At 50.2% G+C, this 17,754-nt stretch overlaps 1 protein-coding gene across 1 annotated transcript in view; it reads left to right on the forward strand.

Annotated features, from left to right (window-relative positions):
- Window positions 1-203: 203 nt before the first annotated feature.
- Window positions 204-17,754, forward strand: part of LOC127032870 (translation initiation factor IF-2-like) — a 322,179-nt gene continuing 304,628 nt past the window's right edge. Inside the window, exon 1 of the mRNA XM_050920465.1 lies at window positions 204-370. The gene's annotated coding sequence lies outside the window, so the exon portion shown is untranslated. The remainder of the gene's footprint in view (window positions 371-17,754) is intronic.

Raw genomic sequence — 17,754 nt, forward strand, 5'->3', positions numbered from 1 at the left:
TGGGGGGGTGGGGTCACTGATCGATGACTGGCCCCCAGTGGGGCCCCCATCACAGCCCCGTGGCCCACCAAGGCGGGTAGGCAGGGGGCAGATCCCCAACGTGGCAGCAGATGGACCGATGCCACACGACCCGCCCCGCTCCCAGATTCAAGAAGGGGCGGTGGAAGGAGAACAGCAGCCCCTGAGGGGTCGGGACAGGAAAGAACTAGTGAACCCGCTCCCTGGGAGGTATTGCCAGGGGCGGCACTGGCATCACAGGAAGTGGGGGGGACAAGGACAGAGCCAACAGGAGTAGGGCGGGGATCAGGGAGAGAATCCGGGAAGGAGGTAGAGGCAGGATCCGGAGCCTCCATAGGTGAGACGCCGGAAGGTGGCTCCTCCTGGCCAGGCTCAAGGATCTGGGAAGTGGGCAGGGGACCCCTATCGATGCCGGGCTCATCCACTGTGGCACGTGCGGCAGCCTCGGCATCCAGAGAGAGATGGTGGTCAATGGGGTCCCCGCTGAGGAAGGAGGGCGGGTCCTCCACACCCAAGAGGGACACCCCCTGGGAAGCGGGGCTCGGCAGCGGGGCACTGGCCATCACCCCAAGGGGCTCGGCGGTCGTCAACAGAGTGCCACCAGCAGACAGGTCAATAGAAGATTCCAGGGGACCGTCAGAGGTGGGAGCAGAAACAGCGGGTAGGGGAAGGGAATCCAGGGACAGGGGGGATGTAGGGAGGTCGCCCAGATCGAGGCCTGCCGGCAGAGGGTCGTCCTCCCCCTGCGTGACCGGGGTCAAACCCAGGGCCTCGATCTCCGTGTAGATGGGAGGGAGATCACCGTCCACCACCCCAGGGCCCTCCCCGCCAGCACCCAAGGCGATACCCACCGCGGCGCTCGCAGAGGTGTCAAGTGGGAAGGGGGCGAGAGAGGCTCCCTCGGGGGCTTCCACGGGAAGGGACCCTGGAGGAGGGGCGGTGTTATCTTTCGGTGCTGCCACAGCATCCCCAGCTGGCTCCACACAATGGGAGTCATCAGGGGGCAAGGCAGAAGACTCGTCATCGGTGCCCTCCTTCCTGCTCTTCCGGGGGGCCTCCGAATCCGAAGGATGTAAGCAAACTAGAGCCTTCCGCTTGCCCCGCTTCCCCTGCACTAAGGACCAGCCCTCCATGGCATCATCCGGGGGCCGGCTAACAGGGGTCGGCTCGGGGGGCAAGGGCAATGGCTCAGGGACTCGGGGAGGCAGTGGTGGGACAGCAGAAACTGGGGAGGATTCCCCCTGGGATGAGCCCTCTCCCACGTCCGGCGGTAGCCCCGCCACACCCTCCTCCACAGAAGTGGATCGAGAAGGAGGAGGAGGGGCAGCTTCGGGTGCTGGGCAGCCAGGGGCACCGGCGATGACAGGGCCAGCGCCTTGCCGGGGCTCGGGGGTCCCGGACGCTCCTCCGTGCTGGGCCAAGGGACGGTCCCTCCGGACGTGCCCCATCACCCTGCAGAGGTAGCACCGGGCCTCCCCCGTTGAGTAATGCACCCGGTAGTGGGCTCCCTGGTAGGGGACCAGAAAGGACCCCTCGAGTGCCTCTCCGCCACGCGCCGCCGGCAGCAGTTGAAGCTGCACTTGCCGGCGGAACGAGAGAACATGACGGAGGGCGGGGTCCTTGCAGCCCAAGGGGAGAGGGCTGATGACAGAGATGGGGCGTCCCAGGGCAGAAAGGGCGGGCAGCAGGGCGGCATTGGGCAGGAAGGGAGGGACGGAGGTCAAGTTTAAGCGGACCCCCAGGTCTTCTAACGGCTCCAGGGGGACGAACGCGCCCCCCACCGCCAGGCCTGTCTCTACCGCTTCCTGGGCGGCGGCCTCCGATGCCAGGAAGAAGACCACCTTCCCGTACTTTTTGGAGGCCGCCACGATGGCCGTGGGCCCCACCACCCTCGCCAACGCCCGCACGTAGGTCTCCACGTGGGGCGAGGTGGGCACCAGGAGGCAACGGACGCCGTGCTTCCTGGTCAAAGTGGGAAAGGGGCCCCGGCCGCTGTAGATGTTGGCGGAAGCAGCGGTCGGAGGAGCAGCAGCAGGGGGGGGGGGCCGCCGCCACCTGGGCGTACGCCCTGGGGGCCGGGGGAGGGACACCTGCAGAGCTGCTGGAGGGAATAGCGGGGAGGGATGCCGCAGCCAGTAGCAGGGCTGCGGCAGCGGGGGCAGTCTCCGCCATGGAGGGCCTGGCCTTTTTGCGGGGCCCTTACCCTTCTTCCCACCCCGACCCTTCCCACCGGCTGGGGGGGCTCCCCCCGAATCAGAAGGGGTGAGAGACGTGGCAGCAACGGAGGTCTCCCCAGTACTTGCCGCCACCGGTGCCCTAGCAGGGGCGGGGGTAGGTGGATCAGCAGCGGCGGTCGAGGTAGAGGCTTGGGCAGTGGACACGGGGGCAGGTGGAGGAGGGGCAGTGGGAGCATCGCGAGGGGTCTCCCCCGCCACGTCCCCTGCCATAACGAGAGCGGGGAGGTGGACAAAGAGCGAGGGGTGGGGAAGGAGAGGAGGCAGCCACCCCTCCCCGCTAGGCTGCAGGCAGGGGAGGAGGGCGCCAGAAGGGGAAGGCTAAAGGGGTGTAGGGAGCAACCAAGGACTACGGGTGGGATTGTTTCAGGGCACCAACGCAGAGGGGGGTTCCGGCTCCTCCAGTTGCACTAGGGGAGCGGGGGGGCAACAGCAGAGGGGGAGTGCCGTGAACAAGGGGAAACCAAATGGGGAAGGGCACAAGCGCCTGGGAGGGGGCATGGGCGCACGGGGGAGGGACCGATCAGGGCTGGGGGAGCACAGGGTGGGGGGAAAGGGCGAGCTGGGATTGGGGTAGGGGGACCACAGGGACAGCTGCAGGGCCGGGGCAGAACTATCAGGCGGCAGAGGGAAATAGGTGGGGTGGACAAATGTGGCAAAGGGCAGGGGATCAGTCCAGGAGGAGGGGGGAGGTGGTGCACCCACAGGCACTCGTGCCAAAAAGTCAATGTTTGGCTGCTGCTGCTGCAGGCCCAAATGGTGGAAGTGGGCGTGGTGAGCCAGGCGAGCAGCTCAGACCCAGAGGCAGGAGTCCAAAGCAGAAGGAAAACAGCCAGCGGGGGTGGTGGAGGGGGCAACGATGGTGGTGGGGGCGAAGGGGGACACGGATGGACCAGGGGCAGGCTCCAAGCCACAGCCCCGTTGCCCCAGCAGACACAGTCCGAACCCCCACCACAAGAGCACAGTTCGAAAAAGACTTAGACCAGAAAAGCCTCCTCCACAGTGGTCTTTACGTGGTTTCCCAGCAGCAGGCGGTCCTCGTCTCCTTCCTCTCCTCCTCCGGGCACCAACAGCTCCCCAGCAACTGCCCCAGCAGCTCCAGGTGGTGGTGGTCTGGTGTCCAGGCAGGAGGGACCCTGCTCAGAGGATGGTGTCCTCAGCAACAAGAGCTGGGGTCCCTCACTCTCCTCCTCTCTGGGAAGTAGGCCAGCAGCCCCCCCCCAGGGGCTGTAGGTGGAGGAACAGCAGTAACTGAGGTTGGGGGGAACCACTAGCCAGCCAGCAAACAGACAGCAGAGAGAAGGGCTGGTGGTGGTGTCTAGCCCAGCCAGGGGAGCAGCAGGAGCAGGAACAGCAGCAGAAACAGCAGCAGCGAGGGCCCAGTGCCCAGCAGCAGCAGCAGCAGCAGCAGCAGCCCTCTCCCTCCTTCCTCTACAGCAGAGCGGTCGAAGGAAGAGCCAGTACTGGCTCCAGGAGAAGCAGCTTTCTGTTCCCTGAGTGACCAGAGCAGGGGCTGCACTAGAGTAGTCAGGAACTTGCTAGAACCAATTAAGGCAGACAGACTGATTAGAACACCTGCAGCCAATCAAGGCAGGCTAATCAGGGCACCTGGGTTTAAAAAGGAGCTCACTCCAGTCAGGTGGGGAGGAGCCAGAGGAGAGGAAGTGCGTGTGAGGAGCTGGGAGCAAGAGGCACAAGGAGCTGAGAGTGAGAGAGTGTGCTGCTGAAGTACTATGGAGTACAAGTGTTATCAGACACCAGGAGGAAGGTCCTGTGGTGAGGATAAAGAAGGTGTTTGGAGGAGGCCTTGGGGAAGTAGCCCAGGGAAGTGTAGCTGTCACACAGCTGTTACAAGAGGCACTATAGACAGCTGCAAGTCCACAGGGCCCTGGGCTGGAACCCGGAGTAGAGGGCGGGCCCGGGTTCCCCCCAAACCTCCCAACTCCTGATCAGACAAAGGAGGAGTTGATCCAGACTGTGTGGGAGATCACTGAGGTGAGCAAATCTGCCAATAAGTTCAGGACCCACCAAGGTAGAGGAGGAACATTGTCACAACTGGTGTCAAGAGTGGGATATTGGTGTGCACAGCGCTGCAGAAGAAGGAGGGTGATTTAAAAAAAAAAGTAGAGGGTTTATTTTTTTTCACCACAATGGAAGACTTAGTGCGGGCATTGACACAAGCTATGGTGGCCCAGCAGGAGTCTACCCATGTCCAGGCAGCTGCCCAACAGGAGGCAGTGCGGCTACAGCAAGAGACTAATCGCCTGTTGATGGACCAGGCTTCTCAAGACCGAGCTATGTTGCGAGAACTGGTAAACTAGGTAAAGACCCTTACAGAGCTGAACTGCAGCCATGATAGTGTTGGGGATGCATTTGGTATAACCCAGGTAATTCGGGAGAATGGAAGGCCATGAGAGCCGATGAAGTCCTCTTGTTCTGAGCCATAGTGCACCAGCTTCTCCATTTTGAGTTTTACTCCTCCATGTTTGACCTCAGGTTGCCCTTGTTGGGAGGGGCTACTTCTACTCCCTCAGTTGCTGGGTAGATTTAACCTTTGGGTGGGAAACTGAACTGTTACTAGGCAGACTTGGCCTTGGGTGGGGACTGTGTGAGTGACAGATCATGTTATAATGTGTGTCAGTTTTGGTTCCAGTATAAATAGTTGGGTTAGCTGTTTGTTTCGCGCGCTTGATCTGAGTCCTGCGTGGCTCCAGGTGTCTTATTTGAGCTCAAATAAAGTTGGTTGCTTCTCCACCCTGGTGTGTTCTATTGGTTGCGAAGCACACCGGGCAATGGACCCAACCGTTGCCACTCTCAGGCACTCTGTGCTGGCAACAGTTTTTGGCAGCCAACGTGGGGCTCGAGGTAAAATTGTGCCTTGCCCGGACTCCTCTGATGGCCGACGGACGGCGGTCACCGCCGACACCCAGCCGGCACCGGTGAGTTTACCGGGGGCCTCAGCAGAGACGCGTCAGGCCGACCTCGGAGGACACAACAGTGCAACGCAATCGTATAGTGGAGAAGTAAGAGGGAGTTAGGGTAGATCGGTTCCCCTATGGAAGGTAGACGTCAGTAAAGAACCGTCCCTCCAGATCGCGGGGTTGTACAACGGTCTTGGTCCGGTCCCCCTTGGACAAGGTAAGACCAGTCTGGTTTATTTCTGATTCTTTTACCTTTTGGTGTCCTAGGCTATCTGGAGTGGTTGCCCGAGGCTGGGGACGCCCAGAGGTTGTAATTCCCATTGGCTTCCCCGGGATTAGAGCCATACAATGGGTCAAGGGCATGGTGTGGGGCAGAAGGTACAGTGTTGTACCCCAGTAGAATGCATTCTTAGGTGGTGGAAGATCTTTAAGTCAAATGTGATCACGAAAGGTCAATTAAAAAGATTCTGTACAGTTGACTGGCCTCAGTATCAACTCGAGGAACAGGAGAGGTGGCCATCCGGAGGATCCCTTAATTACAACACGATCCTGCAATTGCTATTGTTTTGTCAGCGTGCTGGTAAATGGGAAGAGAGTATGTATGTATTGTTGTTTATGTCGTTAAGGAGTAGGTCTGATTTGTTGTTTACTTATAATTTGGTTGTGACTGGAGCACCAGTCAGTGTTTCTGTAGTGACTGAAAATCCCCTAAGAACTGTAATGCCAGAACCGGTGTCCCATTTGGCCACTACCATGCAGCCATCTTGTTCAGCCACAGCTCCGCCACCTAGTGAGGTAACACATAGTCAGCCATCTTGTAAGGGATTGCATAGTCAGGATAGGGTGGCCATCTTGGATAGTCAGAACGGGTCAGCCATCTTGGATATGGGCCTATCTCCCCTTGTTACTGAAGCCGCGATTGCTAGGCCAGAAATTGAAGTGCAGCAAGCTACCACCAGGCAAGTGTGTACCCAAATACAGTCTGATCCTGTAAGCTTAGGATGCCTAGCAAATCTTAAACACCTGACTCATAATTGTCAAGTCCTCTTAAAAACTTTAATCTCTGAGATTGAGCGGAATCAAGTTATTTCCAATGCAAGGGAGGAGGTACAGCAGAGATATGAAGGGAACCCAGCTAATGTTCCAGACCCCGTAGGAGCAGTCCCCTTAGCAGATCCCCAATGGAACTCCAAGGACCACTGGGATTATACCTATGCCCTCAGGGAGAAAGAAAAGAAAAAGAGGCAGGTGGAAATGATGTTCGCTACGGTGCAAGCGGGCAGATGGAGCCTACTGCAGAGTTGCGGCCGAGGCTGGGGAATGGAAAACCATGGGCGAAATCGTCCTGGCTCACGAGAAAGGCATCTAGGCGGAGATCAGTGTGCCTTATGCCAAAAGGAGGGACACTGGAAATACGAGTGTCCCAACGGGAGGCCCATCTCTATGATGAAAGTAGAGGATTAGGAAGCAGACTATTCCACCTCTGGAAACCCAAGTAAAAGTGCAGGTGGACAAATTCACAGATGGATTTTGTAGTAAATTCTAAAGCAATGCAGCAAGGCAAATTGCTTGTGTATGTCCTAGACTACTAAAAAAAGAACTGTGTGAATAAAAGCTGAAGGTTTTAAGCATGTTGCAGAAGGCTTGAGTAAAGAGCAAAGAGTAGTGATAAAGAATGGAAAAGGAAAGTTGTTTGCTTTGTGTGAAAATAGGAAAGACAGTTTTGGAAGTAGGCATAAAGGTATATTGTATGTTGTAAGAAGGACAAAGGATGTGATGTTGTTTAAGAAAGAAATGGAAAGTGCTTTGTAAATATACTGTACAGTGTAAAGTGCCACCTTGCATTTTACTCCCTGGATAATAACGCTTCAAACATTATCAGGGAAATGTCCGTCGGCTTGGAATACTCCCATCTTGTACCTATGGAAGGGTAACGAATGGGTTAAGACTCTGAACTCTCTTGTCCTAAACCCATATATACTGATGGCTTCATGATTTCGGTCTGCGCTCCATTCAAAAGATTTTCTTTGAGAGAGAGGACAAAAGGAGGGTTAAGCTGCTGTGGACCTAACTTCTTGCCTTTAAGCCAAGCTCCTGGAGAACCCAAAGTTACTCTGTAGACCTGTCCTTCCCTTAGCCCAGCCACCCTTTTGCTAGAATACAGAGGGAAAAGAAGAAAGTGTAAATATCAATGAGGACACATTGAAATTCGTGATCAGACTTCAAGCAGTGCTTCAGGCTAGAAACAGAGATTCAACAAGCCTCAAAAGCATATAAAGACCGGGAAAAATCCTCCTTTAAGCAGGATGCCCTGAAAAAGGAAGCAGGAAAAAGCAAGGATTTGAAAATAAATTTGAGAGACTTAAAGAATTAACCTCTTCTGAAGACAAGCTGTGAGTGGTACATCGTTGGCAGCAGCACTGTTGTGAACGGCCAAAGGAGGGCTGCAGGCCTGCAACACCCCATTCTGCTAGCACAGAAGAACGGACAAAGGAGGGCAGGATATGCTGGGGTGATCCAAGTAAATCCCAGCCCCTCTGCAGCACCATCACCTCTGGTTTTTCAACAGCCAGTGAAAGCTTTTGGTAACCATGGACCTGGTTCTGCTGCTGCTGCTTTTCTAGAAGTTACACAGTGGGCACACAGCAGTTTCTCACCAGGATCTCTTGCGGCTTGGAATTCAGGCTCTCCAAACCCTGTCAGCAGTCTTTCTAAACTTATAGTTCCTGGCTCAGAAGAGATGACCTTTGCTTTTAGCATATTGCTAACTATTTAGGACAATCGTTTTTATAGTAGGTTTCCCTCAAAAGGAAGGAGCAACTAGTGGTAACCATTGATTCTGATGTCGTCACATCACAATGTTTACAGCCTGGAGTACAACTATATGTACTTCCCAGAAACACAGCAAGAAGACTCTCAAGCGGGCCCCAAAGCAGTAGTAACGGAGGCAGCAACGCAGAACAAGTATGCCTGTGTCCTCAAACCCACATCACCTATTGAAGACTGTGAAGGCAGCCAGTAACTCCACACTTGCTAAGCCTGCTCGAGAAGAAAGGCAGTCAGATGGACAACCAGCCAGTCCTCAGAACTCTACCTTCAGCTCCTATCCTTCTGTTAAGGTTGATAATTCCCCACCAGATTTGAGGAAGAAATCATTCCAGAAATCTGACAGACTCCATGCAAGGCAGCTAAAGAGGGCAAAACGCACTGAAATTGATGTGGAAACACCTGACTCCATCTTAGTGAACACAGATCTGCTGGCGCTGATCAACAAGCATGCATTCTCTGTCCTACCCACAGATTATCAGCAGCAGCTGCTACTGCTGGTCCCCGAGGTGGATAGGCAAGTTGGGGCAGACGGTTTGATGAGGATGAGTGGCTCAGCACTCAACAATGAGTTCTTCACTTCAGCTGCCCAAGGCTGGAAAAAGAGGTTGTCAAAAGGTGAGTTCATTCCAGAAATGCAACTGAGAATACAGCAAGAAACTAAAAAGGAGAAGAAAGTGGAGCTATGGAATTGTGACACACAGGCCAGAAATCCACCAGCTGAACGGATGAAATGCATGCTACTCTCCAAGACATCACCCAGTAAAGAAAAGAGAACTCCTCTGTCAAAGTCTAAAATACAGGATGGCCCTAGGTATTGCCACTCTCCCTACTCTGTTTTTGTGCTCTTCCCCAGGGTAGGTTAGGGTTCAGGCCTTTTGAAATTTTGTCGGGACTACCATGGCTTATGAATGGAACTCTAGTACTGGCAAGGGAATAGATATTGGGAATAATTTGTTGCCTCAGTATATGTGCTCGTTGTCTGCTGTTCTCTTTTCTTTTCACAAGGTACATTAAAGACTTGCAGTCTCTTCCGCTAGATTCCCCTGTCCACTCCTTGCAGCCAGGTGACTTGGTCCTCGTTTGCACTTGGAAGGATGAACCCCTGCAGGAACGATGGAAGGGATCACAAACAGTCCTGTCGGTATCCCACACAGCAGCCAAGGCCAAGGAACATAAGAACTAGATACACCACTCCCAACTTAAGGCAGTAAGGAGACCTCCATTATCAGGTCAATGGACTGTCCAGCTTATTGGAAACCCAGACGACAAGAACTTTGGACTGAAGTTACTGTTTAAAAGACTTTGAGGTTTAAAGAGGAACAGGTTACTTACCTTAAGTGTGTTGGGTTATATAAGTCTCTGTTTATTGTGGTTTTGGACCCTGGATGTACAGTGTTTTGTTCCTTACTCCTCACCTCAGGGAAACATTATAAGTCTTAGTATGCTTTGTTAACATTTTCCTTTGGTAGGAAGGAAACTTTTTATGCTCTTAGTTATGGTTTCCCTAATTAAGGCCCAACTGTATGCTGGTTGAGGTTCCAGTCCTCCTGATTTAATGATTAATACATATGAGGTCCAAAAAAAATTGCTTTTGCCAGCAAATTTAATCTCTTCAACTGCTGGATATGCTCTCAAATCCCCTATCATACAGCAAAGTTGCCCTGAAAAGTAATTCTCTGAAACTGGTCTAATCATTGCCAATGATGATTTGCTATTGAGGAAAAACAAGTCTTGTTATGCTATAGGTAATACCTCCCGGTGTCCTTCTGGTTTTACCTACCTTAAACAAAAAGCAACAGCCAATTACATCTGATTTGCTAATGAGAGCACCTGCCAGTTCTATGTATCCCCCACTGTCTTTAATACCTTAGGTCAGAACACAGAAAAGGGCTTGTGTACTTCTCTGCTAACAATTCTCTCATGAGTTAGAAAAAGGTAATGGGCTGGTGACAATTAACAATCTCTTTTGTATCTGTGATAAATTTGTTTATAAGTGGCTGCCCCACAGATGGTACAAAAACTACTATTTAATATTCCTTGTACCTTCTCTTTGTGTCACGGCCCAATTCCCACCAGGTGGAGCCCAGGCAGTGCAGGTATCTGCAAGCCACCTCAGAACCCATTGGTAAGGAAAATAGACGGAGTATAATCCACCTCCCTTTCTATAGGGCAAAACAAATAACCTAACTCTACTGTAGGCTCTTGGTGTTCCTTACTAAATGTGCCAATAAAACCTTAGTCATTAAAAGGAGCCTGAGCTCTTAGCTCTACCAGCTTTGGCTCAGGGCTCTGCAAATTAAATAGACACTAAACTATATCCTAGCCTCTTAAGGTAAGGTCTGTATTCTCAGTTGTAATAAATGTTGTACATATGTCTCTAAACAAGCCCTTAACCAGTGGAAAACTCAGGAACAGGTGCCTTCCCTTTTTGACTCTCTTTAGTTGGTTACCTAACCTTGGTGAGATAGGTTCAAAATTAATTCGCTTCTTGGTAATAGGGGTAGTGTTATGTTTACTTGTACTACTGTTACTTACCTGTTGTAAGGTTTTCATGGGAAAGGTTTGTTCTACAACCTCTGTCACATTTATGCTGATGGCTGGCCACCTTCAGCATTCCCCAGACCCAGATTTAAACCAAGTGCTGTCATCATATTATGAGAAGACTCAAGCAGGAGCTTTTTGAGTATTCTCAAAGGAGGGATTGTTGGGGACGCACTTGGTATAACCCAGGTAATTCGGGAGAATGGAAGGCCATGAGAGCCGATGAAGTCCTCTTGTTCTGAGCCATAGTGCACCAGCTTCTCCATTTTGAGTTTTACTCCTCCATGTTTGACCTCATTGCCACCGTTGCCACCCTCGGGCACTCTGTGCCGGCATCAATAGGACGCAGTTCATACGGGCCAGCCATTGGCTGCAGAAAATGATGTGGAAGGATGATGTAGAGGCATACCTTCTGGCCTTTGAGAGGACATCCCTACAGGTGGCCTGGCCTCGAGATCAGTGGTCAGGCGTCCTTGCCCCATTCCTGTGTGGAGAGGCCCTGAAGGCTTACAATGATCTGCCTGAAGAGGCTGCAGCAGACTACCCCCAGCTGAAAGCAGAGATCCTGGCCAGGTCTGGGGTAATGACTGCAGTGCGGGCCCAGCGGTATCATGAGTGGAGGTACCAGGAAAATAAAACCCCGCGGTCCCAGTTGTATGACCTCATCCATCTCGCACGAAAGTGGTTGCGAACAGAGTCACAGAGTCCAGAAGAGATACTAGAGGTTCCGGGCATCGATTGATATATGAGGGGACTACCACCAGCCCTTCGTGCCTGGGTAAGCCAGAACAAACCTTCCACTTATGATGAGGTTGTTGCACTGGTAGAGAGGCGAAGGACAGCGAGGGAGCTGATCCGACCAGTTAAGGAAGCGGCACCCCGGGTTAAACTAGCAGCACTAAGCTCTAGAGCTCGAGTGACAGGGCCATCAGGGGAGCCCAGGTGAAAAAAGAGAGGGGCTGAAGGCTCACCAGAAGCCACAAAGAGTCAGAGAACTGGGAGAGAAGAGGATCATGAGTTTTGACTGCCCAAATCAAGAGACCGGGGAATGCCTAGGGCTCCATACAGATGTTATGCCTGCGGGGAATGGGGACATATAGCTGCACAGTGTCCCAATGCTGAGGAGCCGATGCTGTGTAACCTGGGGAACTGGGCAGACCCATGCTTCCTAATCCACCTTGTGGGGGTCTCACTAACCCCACATATGTATACCAGACCAGTAAAGCTAAATGGGGTAGAGACCACAGCATTGGTTGGTTCGGGGAGTGCTATCACGCTTGTCTCGGGGAAGCTTGTGAAGTGTAGTCAGTTGCTGTGGGCTAAGCGTACGGGGATAACATGCGTCCATGGGACGGTTGGTTATTACCTCACCATCCCAGTAAAACTCGAAATTCAGGGGAACACTACTGAGGTAGCAGCAGGTGTAGTCCCTAATCTCCCATACCCGGTGCTCATAGGGAGGGACTTCCCAGGGTTTGGAAACTTACTCCTAGTAGAAGGATTGGAGGAAAAGGGGAACCCTGAAGTTAGTGAGGCCTCCATAGTAGACTGTCAACCCCCATTTTTTTCTGAAATATCTCCAGATTTATTTTCCATTCCCAGACATGGTAGAAAGTCAAAAAGGGAAAGGAGGGCAGCTAAGGCCTTGGGAACCCGAACACTGACTCAAAGCCAGAGGGTCGCTCTCGTAGGCAAGCGGACCCTAGCAGCTGAAAAGGAGGCCACTGCAGAGGGAGAAGCACCCGAGTCTGACCCCCACCCTAGCGTTTCTGAACCAGTAGAGGCAACAGAGACTGGGCCTTTAGATCTTGGGCAGATTAGTCTTGGAAGAGGAAATTTTGGAGACCAGGCCGAAGACCCAAGGTACAACAACATTAGGAAGGAGGTGACTGAAATAGATGGGGTCCCTGTGGAAGGGAAAACCCAGGGACCAGCACTCTACTTCGTAGTGAAGAAGAATCTCTTATACCTGGTTGCACCAGTACAGGGGCAGAAGATACAGCAGATCCTAGTACCTCACAAACACCAGAATGCTGTATTAAGTCTTGCTCATAGTCACCTTTTTGGGGGGCATTTGGTGGTAGAGAAGACCCTGGCACGAGTCGTACGATGGTTCTTCTGGCCCAGAGTACACGAAGAAGTATGGAGTTACTGTGCGTCCTGCCCAGAGTGTCAGCTGCACAGTCCCTGTCCCCACCTGAGGGCACCTTTAGTACCTTTTCCCATCATAGAGGTCCCCTTTGAGTGAATAGCCATGGACCTAGTGGGACCCCTGAAGAAGATGGCTCTGGGCCACCAATATATACTTGTTGTTTTGGACTATGCTACTCACTACCCAGAAGCCGTCCCCCTGCGGAACACAGCCTCTAAAATGATAGCCAAAGAGCTGGTGGGGATCTTTGCCTGAGTGGGGCTACCAAAGGAGATATTAACAGACCAAGGAACCCCATTTATGTCAAAACTAATGAAGGACCTCTGTACACTGCTCCATATACATACCCTGAGAACTTCAGTCTACCATCCGCAGACTGATGGATTGGTAGAAAGTGTGATACAGCATGGCCAGAGGGCAGCAGGAAAGTGTTAGCAGGGAGCCTTATTCCCTTTAAGGGGAGGAAGGTTTGCTATAGATTAACTAGAGCACCTGAAGCCAATTAGAGCACCTGAAGCTAATTAGAGCACCAGCAGTCAGTCACATGATAAAGACCCCTGCTTCAGTCAGACAGGGTGGGAGTTGGAGCAGAAAGGTTTGGTATTGGAACAGAGAACAGTTTGAAGAAGTTGGAGCAGAGAACAGTTTTGAAGAGAAACAAAGGAAAGTTTGGAGGAGTGCTGCGATGGGCTGAGAAGTCCAAAAACCCTAGGCTGGGGCACCTGGCTTGCAGGGCCATAGCAAGAAAGAACGTGGCCCCTCCGAACCTATGTCGGGGGCCCCTTACAATGCAGAAACTGGAATGCGGTATTTATTTTATACAATATACTGGGTTCATATTATGTATACATAGGCCTACAGTGTACATGTATTCCGTATTTACACAAAGTGCTTCTTTCGAGCCTTGTTCTCCACAAATTGGTTAAACAATGCATCATAGTCCAGAGATCTGGCAATCTTGTTTTCGATTGAGATAGCTGCAAGCGCAGAAAGCCTGTCATCTGTCATGGTTGAGCGCAGGATATTCTTGATCAGTTTCATTCTGCTGAAGCTTCTTTCAGCACCAGTGACAGTAACTGGTGTGGTCAGAAGAATTCTGATGCAAATGCAAAGATTCGGATATATCTCCTGAAGGCTGTTCTTGTATATGTACGTTAAAAAATTGTTTGCCGTGACAAGTCCTCTCTCTTTCTCGATGACATAAATAAAACGATTCAATTCCATTAAGAATTCTTTGGCATCAATGTCTCCCATTTTTCTGTCAAAATTTTTGCTGTGATTCTCCAGTTCATTTTCTCTGTGACACTGCTTCAGGCTGTTAGCGTTGTACAGAAATCCAAACAACTCATACCACTCCATGAGTTGGTCAAATTGTGACGAAACAGAAGATGTGGCCTGATCAGTGAGAACAAGGAAGAACTGCGATTTGAATTTTTCTTCGGCAGAAAGACGACTCGAATCATCAGCACATTCGTAATCAAACATTCTCTTCTTATGTCGCACCCTGGTTTCTGGAAACACCTGCTCAATACCCATATGCTCTGCTATTTCACGTGCATTTTTGACCACAGAGTTATATCCTGTATTTCGATAGTCTTCCAAAAACTTCATTGTAGCACCGACTTCTGCCTGCAGTACGTCAATTGACACATTTGGTGACTGAATTAATTTGCTGGTTTTATTGATGTGAAATAGTATATCGTACCATGTTTACATAGTTAGAACAAAAGGCCACGTAGTAACATGGTCTAAAAGCACACCGGCTTCTGTTGCTGTATTGTCATCTTTCTTTTTGAGCGCATATTCTCGCAAAGATGACAAAGCATTGCACAATTCTTCAAGGTGATAAAGCAATGGCTTCACAGCATCAATTCTCGACTCTCAAAGAGTGTCCGATAACCCTTTAACAGATATTGGCATATGTTCTTGAAGTATATCCCAACATGAAGGTGAAGAAGAAAAGATAACGTATATTCTGTTAATCAGACCGAAAAAGTCAACCGCATATTTCGATGACTTTGCCGCATCTGAGATCACAAGATTCCAAGTGTGAGCTCCACATGGTACATACAAGGCATGGTCATTTATTTCTAACATGTGGGCTTGAACTCCTTTATTCTTTCCTCTCATATTTGCGCCGTTATCATAAGCTTGGCCTCTCATGTCAGCAATGTCTATTCCTAAATTGTTTGCCTTTTCAAGAAACGCTTCCAATAAGCCCTCGCCAGTTGTATCATGAACATTAAGAAAACCAACAAACGCTTCACAAATATTGACACCATCTTCACCGTTGCATTCAACAAAACGTAACCCCACAGACATCTGTTCTTCATGTGACACGTCGGGAGTACAGTCCAAAATAACTGAATAATATTTTGCTTTTTTAAGCTGCGCTATGTTGGCCTCTTGAATGTTACTGGCAACAAGTTGAATCAGCTCATTTTGGATCTGTGGACTGAGGTACTGAACATGTGTCTCTGCCTTCTTAATCCTCTGTAAAAGTTCACTGAGGACAGTATCATACTTTGCCAGCAATTCAACAGTCCCAAAAAGTTGCCATTTGAAGGGTCGTTAAGCTTTTCATTATTTCCTCGAAATGCCAAGTTTCTTTTGGACAAGAAAATAACGACATCAACCACGCGTTTGACAACATTTCTGCAGAAATCTCTTTCTTTCAGAAAAGCCTGCAATTTGAGTTGGTCAATAGATGTATGGTTTACTATGCCTGACTGAAGGTCAAACCATTTCACCATACAGTCTTGATGACCTTTGCCTGTTTCATGCTGCTGAAGTCTTTTTGACAGTGCTTTCCAAGCAGATGTTCCACGACGTAGCGGTATGTCGCCAGTGCCAAATAATTTACAACAAAAACAAAAAATGGCATCTTTCTGAACTGAGTACATTAACCATGAACGTCTTATTTTCTCACCATTTGCCATGGTTCGATAGAAATGAGTACTTATGAACCTCCGTCTTTCCTTGTTAAATGGAAATTCGTAACTTTCATTCTGCTGCAGTAGGCCACATGCAACAATGTCACACACTTGCCTTTCCGATATTATAGACGGCCAGTCTCCTGGATCATCAGTTAGTGGTTCAGATTCAGATACTTCTTTCCCGGTAGCAGCTGGAATATCTGTCACAGTTTGTTTGGTAGAACAACTGGCTTCACTTTCGACCTCACTTGAAGCACTTCTGGATACTTCTGGATACAATTCGTCGCTGCTAGCGCTGTCTGTTTCATGTGCCTGTACGTGTACGTTGGATTGCAGCGCAAAATACGTTGACAACTTTGGAATTTTCTCAAGTTCCTTCTCGGCATCTTTTGCTGCCTTTCGTTTACTAGCTCTGCTCTTATATATTCTCTTAGACATCACAAAGCACTCTTCTGCGTTGGAAACGATAAAAAACTAAACAACTAAATTAATAACATTTATCCGCCGACCACCATTATGAACGCAAATACACATTCTTTGAATGGGTCCAACTAAAATTCGAAACTGACCGACAGACAACTGATGTAGCCAATAGCATTATGATGTATCATAATGACTTCACGGTTTTGTCAGTAAAACCGACATGGATTGTGCAATAGCATCAGTAAATGTCACTTACCTAGTTATACTTTACATTTTTTTTGCCACTTTTAGGGGCCCACTTCCTTGCGGGGCCCCCTCCAGTTGGAGGGTACGGAGGGCGCTCGTGTCATAACCTATTCCCAGATTTGGACCTTAGCATCCAAAATATGGGGGTTAGCATGAAAATCTCCAAACTTAGTTACCAGCTTGGACCTGGTAAAGCTGCCACCACCCAAAAAATTAGAGTGTTTTGGGGCACTCTGGTCCCCCCAAAAACCTTCCCTGGGGACCCCAAGACCCAAATTCCTTGAGTCTCACAACAAAGGGGAATAAACCATTTCCCTTCCCTTCTCCCTTCCAGGTGTTCCCCTCCCGGGTTCCTGGAGAGATACACAGAAGCAAGCTCCGTGAATCTAAACAGAGGGACTCCACCCTCTCTATTTCCAGTCCTGGAAACACGCCCCTCCTTCACCCAGAGGGAATGCAAAGTCAGGCTAGTAAATCTAACACACACAGATTTCCCCCTGACTTCTTCCTCCCACCAATTCCCTGGTGAGCACAGACTCAATTCCCTGGAGTTTCCCACTAAAGAAAAACTCCAACAGGTCTTAAAAAGAAAGCTTTATATAAAAAGAAAGAAAAAGTACATAAAAATGGTCTCTCTGTATTAAGGTGACAAATACAGGGTCAATTGCTTAAAAGAAATATGAATAAACAGCCTTATTCAAAAAGAATACAATTCAAAACATTCCAGCAACTACACACATGTAAATACAAAAGAAAACCATATAAACCTTACTGCCTTATTATATTTGTACTTACAACTTGGAAACAGAAGATTAGAAAGCAAGAGACAGAAATCCTTCCCATAGCCGAGAGGGACAGATACAAGACCAGAACAAAGGACTCCCACACAAACTTCCCTCAACCCAGATTTGAAAAAGTCTTGTTTCCTGATTGGTCCTCTGGTCAGGTGTTTCAGGTTACTTCTTTCCAGGTGTAAGAGACATTAACCCTTAGCTATCTGTTTATGACAACTCGCTACACCTCTGCTGTCTTGTGCAGAAGGAGGGCAAGAAGCCCCCCTCACACGCAAAAGAGCAGGAGAGGGAAGTAGCCCAGGGGAAGAAACCACCAGTTCAAGTGGTTCACCACTAACCTCAAGGCCCCTGGGTTGGGACCTGGAGTAGAAGGTGAGCTCAGGTCCCTCCCTCTCCACTCCCCTCCTCAAGGACACTAGTGAGGTAATTAAAGTAACAATTTAGAGGCAAGCAATGGCCCCCTGTACATTCCCCAAAGAAGAGAAAGCACGAGACCCAGCATAACAGTACTGGCAATTTGCCACAAAAGGTTTAACTGAACCCTCAAGGCTATGAAAAGGAAGGTGGTAAGTCGGGATGGGAAGGATTCGGATGCCCTACTAGCCTACTTTATCTTTGCTATCCGGGAGGTACCTCAGGCTTTACCTGGGTTTTCCCCCT

This window comes from Gopherus flavomarginatus, chromosome 12 (assembly GCF_025201925.1).
Source record: "Gopherus flavomarginatus isolate rGopFla2 chromosome 12, rGopFla2.mat.asm, whole genome shotgun sequence".
Classification (NCBI taxonomy): domain Eukaryota; kingdom Metazoa; phylum Chordata; order Testudines; family Testudinidae; genus Gopherus; species Gopherus flavomarginatus.